Source organism: Hemibagrus wyckioides, linkage group LG09, assembly GCF_019097595.1.
Source record: "Hemibagrus wyckioides isolate EC202008001 linkage group LG09, SWU_Hwy_1.0, whole genome shotgun sequence".
Classification (NCBI taxonomy): Eukaryota; Metazoa; Chordata; class Actinopteri; order Siluriformes; family Bagridae; genus Hemibagrus; species Hemibagrus wyckioides.
In genome coordinates this window covers 13,282,737-13,289,163 of record NC_080718.1, presented here as the reverse complement: position 1 = coordinate 13,289,163, position 6,427 = coordinate 13,282,737, and the positions used below count along the sequence as shown (strand labels likewise).

General features: G+C 38.2%; 1 long non-coding RNA gene across 2 annotated transcripts; it reads left to right on the top strand.

The window, feature by feature from the left end:
• Positions 1-1,213: 1,213 nt before the first annotated feature.
• Positions 1,214-3,828, top strand: LOC131359653 (uncharacterized). Of its 2 annotated transcripts, XR_009205802.1 has the most exons (4): positions 1,214-1,348; positions 1,592-1,655; positions 3,024-3,040; positions 3,464-3,828. It is a non-coding gene; the product is annotated as an uncharacterized LOC131359653 (long non-coding RNA). The 2 variants fall into 2 exon arrangements; XR_009205801.1 differs by lacking the exon at positions 3,024-3,040.
• The last annotated feature ends 2,599 nt before the right edge of the window (positions 3,829-6,427 follow it).

Genomic DNA, 6,427 nt, shown 5'->3' with positions numbered 1-6,427 from the left:
TGAGTCAATTGAAACTGTCTTATTGAAATGGAATAAAACTGTTGCACCTCAAAAGGTCTACAAAGTTCTGTCTCAAAAGAACTCTCTAACCCCAACCACTATGTCTTACCCATCAAACCATAATGACCACAACGTTGCCGCCATCTTTTGACTTGTACAGCACGATGCACCTGCATGGCCAAAAACAACATAGTTGTCCTTGGAGATTCACAAAGAGGTCACACATAGGAGATAAGCCATCCATCCTTCTGAATGTGCCTGCTCCGGAACCCACTTCCATTTTTCTTCATAACAAGGCCTCAGTTGGCCAAGAGGCAGCTGGGAGCCCATGGCAGCAGCTCACTCGCTCATGTCTCCGTCACCTTGAGCCAAGCGCCTGAGGAACCAGTAAACAAACACATTAAAGTGCAGTGGTGACCCATCTGTAGCCATAAAGGGAAGTCCTTCCCCTCTCATGAACCCTTACAATCACAGCCTTGTGAAGGACCTGGGAGGTTAATTATGGATTTGAGACATGGGTCTGAACACTTTGGCAGTGGTCCGAGACTGTCTCTGTCTGTTCACTCCCCCACATCCTTTCTGCTGCTGTAATCACGTAGCTGCCACAATTATGTGCCCATGGATGAGAAGATCCATTTACTTGCCATGAATTCTATGAATACCAATGGCTATGTTTCAGAAAACACATTACCAAACACAATTAGAGCAGACAATGCCTCTGTAATCTGCGTGGAAGCTAACGTGTATCACTGTAAACACACATTTACTTTTAAATTAAGCTGATGTTGTCTCATCACTTTGGGGCAGGGGATCTGGCTTGCTGTCATATAATACAAGTGTCTTCTTCTGAAGAGCAATTTCCAGTTTGCGTAATTGTTTGTCTCCGGTGGTAAAGATAGAAGATGGATATATTCATGTGAAGACAGAAACTCCCTCTGGTCCTTTTTTCGATGTAACTGCTAAAGGCAGTTCTTCTCTGGCACATAGAAATCCTCTCCATTGATGGATTCTACATCATGGCTGGCATTCTACTGGCTGGATCAGTCCAGGTTGGCAAGAGTGAAAATTTTTACTTCTTCTTTTGACTACACTGGTCCTGAGGTGCTCTGACAAACTGGTCTAGGAGGGTACAGTAAGTGTTAAATGCCTTATTGGGAGGAGTATGAGAGAGCAAGTACAGGCAGAAAGTAGGGCGTAAACACACTTACTTGCACTTACTTTGATTATCTGGAGTTCTGATGAACATGATTTCACTGTAAAGATAGCAGTAATAACAGGATAATGCATGAGTCTAGCAGATGACTGAACATTCCTGTATATTTTTATTTTTATTTTTTACTGAACAGAGGTGACTTTTTTTTCTTACAAATTCTGAATCAGCATTATGAATTGTGTTCCATGTAGTTTTTGTGCCATGATAGTACAAGGAAATATATTTCTACAAAAATGTGAAGAGGAATATCTGGAAAATCATTAAAAAATGACTGTTGAGGATGAGGATGTTATAAAGATGATCTTAAACTTGATGTTTCTTAAACAATGTTTATGTATAATTATGACCATAATGCTATATTACTATTTTATTTTACAGTGTTGAGCATCTTTCAGAACGTTAAGGTACAAGACCACGGATAGAGCTCTACAGGGTTCTTGAGGTACGTGTCTAAATAATTTGTAATCTGGTGGTCAGTCTTATTCAACAGGCTCACATTTGCTTGATTTACTGTGATTGGCTTTTATCCAAAGAAACATACAAAGAGACAGTAAAAATCTGAGAGATACCCATAGTAGCTTGGCACCCTCATAATTTTCCAATCATTATCCTAAAGTCTTAAACTATTGACCCAACACTAGCATGACACCCTTTAAGAGCTAGCAAATCCTTTCACATCTTTTTTACAACAGTGTGTGTGGTTCAGAATACCAGTTACACAGAGGACTGGTTCCTTGTCCCAGCTATAAGAATATTTCAGAGAGTTTAAATTGCACATTTTCAAACCGGATGCAACATCAAGTGTATATTGTGTATGTCATAGGTTTGTAAGAACTATTCCAACAGGCATTAGAACATATAGGATTAAAAGTTACAGTACACTCATTTGTCCACTTTATCCTGGTCAGGATCATGGTGGATCCAGAACTTATAACACTGGTCTAAATACAGTTCAAATCCAAATCCATGATTTCTTTGGGTATTGGCATTCTGTAGCAGGTTTGGATTTATTGGTTCCAGTGGAGAGAACATGTACTGTTTCAGCATACAAAGTCATCCTGTACAATTGTCTGCTTCCAAATTTGTGACATCATGAACATTTGGCCATATTGTAGATTTGGGAGGCAACCAATGAACCCCTAAGAAAATGACGTGATCCCTGGAGGAACACAAGCTCAAAACACCACACAGACTATAACCCAAACACAGTGGCAATACATTGTGGTTGGCAAGCCTGTCTAGCAAACAAAAATGTACTTGTGCAAGGAAATGTTACAAAAGTGTTGTTAAGTATAATCTAAAACTATGAAAATGCCTAAACGAGAGTAGGAAGATTAATAATTCTAGTGAATTGTTATTTCCACCATGTCTCCATCTGCCACTGAGCTCTTTTAAAATATATATACAGAATCCTAAAGGTAAGTTGACAGGTAGAGTTGTACTTTTATATCAAAGTACAAAAATGAATGAAAAAGCTATAGAGGTATTCCTCAGATGTAAGCCTGGAGGCTATGGTTGAAGGCATGTAGGCCTTAGGCCTTAGGGTAGGCAGTAGGATTAAGTGTTAACCCTTTATTGTGTGGACTGTATTTGTGTGTTGCATCTGGACCTGACATGACCACGTTCCATTAGTCTATGAGATTTTGGTGCTGAGTCAAATGTAACTAATATCGCATTGCAGTATTATGGACAGTCATAGAGGTAACTGGGGCTAATGTCCCCCTCACTTACCCAGACTTACCCTCTAATGTAGATGATGTCAAGATACTGTCCACTAAACTTGATTTCAGTTCTCCTTTTTTCATTACAGCTCCTAGAAGTATGCTGGTAGGTGCATTGACTATGCTAAATTCACCATAGGTATGAATGAGCATGTGTGTGTGTGTGTGTGTGTGTGTGTGTCTGTGCATATTTGTGTCTGCAGAGCACCCTATGTTAGACTGGTCTCTTGTCCAGGGTGTATTCCTGCCAAACTAGCAATCCCAGTATAGCCTGCAAATGCAGAGCCACTATGGCCCTGACTAGGATAAAACTAAAGATGTAGGAATAATCATAAATCAATAAAGGTATTATGTTATATGTTGTATTTCAAATATACATTATATAACCAATACATTCCAGTGGATTTGAGTGAAGTTCCGAAAAACTCTTTCTTCAAATATATTCATAGTTTTTCATATAAATAAAGGCATTTATTTATTATTGTCACTAATCTGAGGCAGATGCATTAATTTTTTAATTTCATTTAAGTCAATAGGCAGAACTGTGGTCAAAAACAGGTCATGTCTGGAGCTGGATGTGGATCGGGCTGAGGAACAGTGGCTGCTGGATCAGAAGTAGTTCCACATGTGACAATAATCTAACGTTTCCTGGTATAACATAATAATGTTCTGCTTTAGTGAAGTGACAAAATGATGTAATGAAGCATGAGTAAATGCTGAACTATTTTTTTAAAGAATGACTTGGCTGCCAAAGCTTATGTTGATTCCATGAGACAAATATGTGTTCGTCAATATGAAATATTTACTTCAAGCTGGTGGTATTAATTTATCACTGACTCTTGTTTGTTGCAGTAATGAAACATATTGTTAAACGTGATTGAATAAAAACATGAAGAACCCATGCTGTGCCAATCTAATTACACTTTTTTCAGTTTGTTCCAAAATAAACAATTGGTATCCATTATTAGATTAGGTGAACTGCTTGATAACAAACCACAGCTGTAGGCAGTATTTGTCTGAATATCATATTGATTTGATTTAATTTCAGCAAACTTTCTATCAGTTTGCAGAATGTGCTGGGAATATTTAATAACGTAATTCTTTTCACATAAGACAAGAATAATCATTTGTGGCTATTCTCCACTTGAGCATAATGGTTCTAGTTCTTTTAGCTGTCAGAACGTAGAAACAAAATGGAAAAATATATTTTTGTGAGATTTTATACATAGTGTGTTTCACAGTCATACTGCGACAATAAATTTACAGTAAATATACAGCGACTCCACATGTAATACGTCAGATAACTTGCTTCATTCCTGGGAATGAATTTGTCAGAATAAATGGATGAGCACTGTATTTGTTGTTGGATTGCCACAGCTACGCATACACACATTCACTGACACTCTTGTCTAAGAGACCCAAGGGGAGAGATACGTCTGAACTTGTCCTCCACTGGGGAGCAAATCAAACCCTGGTGCATTTTTATTAACTGCCATCGTCAGACAGATATTTCTGCTGGGCCAGGCAGGAAATTACGCTATTAAATTACAGCTTCTGTCAGGTCCTGAGTCGTTTTCTCTGCTCTGCTTCAGCGTCTCCTTAAATGACTCACTGAAACCATTTACTTCTTTCAAACTTAAACACATACTCAACCGAGCCGTGAGTGCTGCGTTGGTGCTGAGAGCGGACTTCCCCCCTCCATCTTTAACTCCTTGAGAAGTCTGAATTTCTCTCTGTAGTTCTTTCTCCCTTTCACTTTCGGAACTTCTGCTGATCTTAGCTCTGTGTGGGCTCGCTTCAGGTGTGGAAGAAAAATCAATTTCACCTGGGTCAGCCAAGGTCATGGTCTCGATGCCAGAGCATCCAGTGAATTAATAATTATCATACTGCACATATGACAGCCAGCACAGCACTGCCCATCACCGACCCAGTTACTACACTTCTAATGTGGCCCTTATGTTCAGAAAAAGTCTGGAAAGGTGAACAAAAACTATGCAGTAACGTGTTTAATGAGTCAATTTTTTTTCTTTCAGTTATTTCCCACCTTATAGTTTGGGCTGTGTATACCTTTGACTGGTATTAGACATTTTCTCAAGCTTGTTGGTTAAGTCCAACAGAAACATACTATTTTTCTGCCTGCCAAAGTTGGCCTATATATCCTAGAGCGAGGGCTTATTTATAGTTGATGATATAAGATTTTTAGTGGTTGAGGTGGTTTTATCTTCCAACATGATAGGTTGACCTCAAGGGGAAAGGTGATCCTGAAAACCTCTGACTGATTGAGTTAAACCCATTGCAGAATGGAGACCAGTAGCACTTTATGTGCCTGTATGACTGAAATGATCTTACAGTATTTATTAACTATACTGAACAAAATAAATATATTTATCTATTAATGCCATCTATATATACTATGGCACAATACTCAGTGAATGTTGTGCTCATGCTCTAATATAATAAAGGTTTGTGTGTACAAAAACAGACTTAATCTCACCAGCAATATGAAGTCATTTATTAACAGCTTCTACAAGTAGATTTGTGTCTTTAAAATGAACACAATAACTGTAACTGTAACTTTTTTTTGCCTTGTTTATGTGTATAATAGACAATTTGAGTTTTTTCCACTCTTTTTGAGTTAGATACTTGAGACGTGAATCGCAAACTAATTGACTCACATACGTTCATGAAATGTTCACCTTGATAACTACAGTAGGTAGATTCCCTGGTGGCCCAACGGCAGGATTCCCCGCTTTCACTGTGGTGGTGGTGGTGGTTGGGAGGTTACTGAAACAGAGAGGTTACTGAAACTCACATCACTAATATTTACAACCATGGTGAGCAGAAAAGCGTCACAAAAATACACAACATATCAAACTTTGAGGTGGATAGACCACAGTAGCAGAAGACCACAACGATTCAGCTTGGCAGTCAAGAACAGGACTCTGATGCTAGAGTGGACACTGAACCTGGACACTTGGGACAGATTACAAAAACATCACTTGTCCTGTTCATATAGAGTAGATGCAGAGTTTTCACCCAGGCGTAACTTCACGCTTTCCGACTCTGTATTTCTAGTTCATCATGTGAAATAATAGGATGTGCTGGATCGAATGCTATTTTATAAGCTGTTGAATAATGAGGACGGAAGCCATTTTGTTAAATTAAGACACATTTGCTGTGATTAATGGGATAATTATAACTAGGACTATTCATGCAGCAATATGTTGCCTATATACTCCAATCCTATTAAATGTTTATTTGAATGCATGTCATTTTCTCATTTGTATATCATCATATTAGTCTTTTTGTTTATTTGTTTATCTTCAATGCTCTCTTGCTTTTATGTTGCATCATAATGCAGTTGACTGCAAAGAAAAAAAAAAATGATACGCTGCTTTAGTCTGCATTTCAGTGCCTATGTCTAATGCAGTGCTTTCGCTCTTTAAAAATAATATACCCATGTTTAATTTATTTATAATAAAAGGCCTACAGG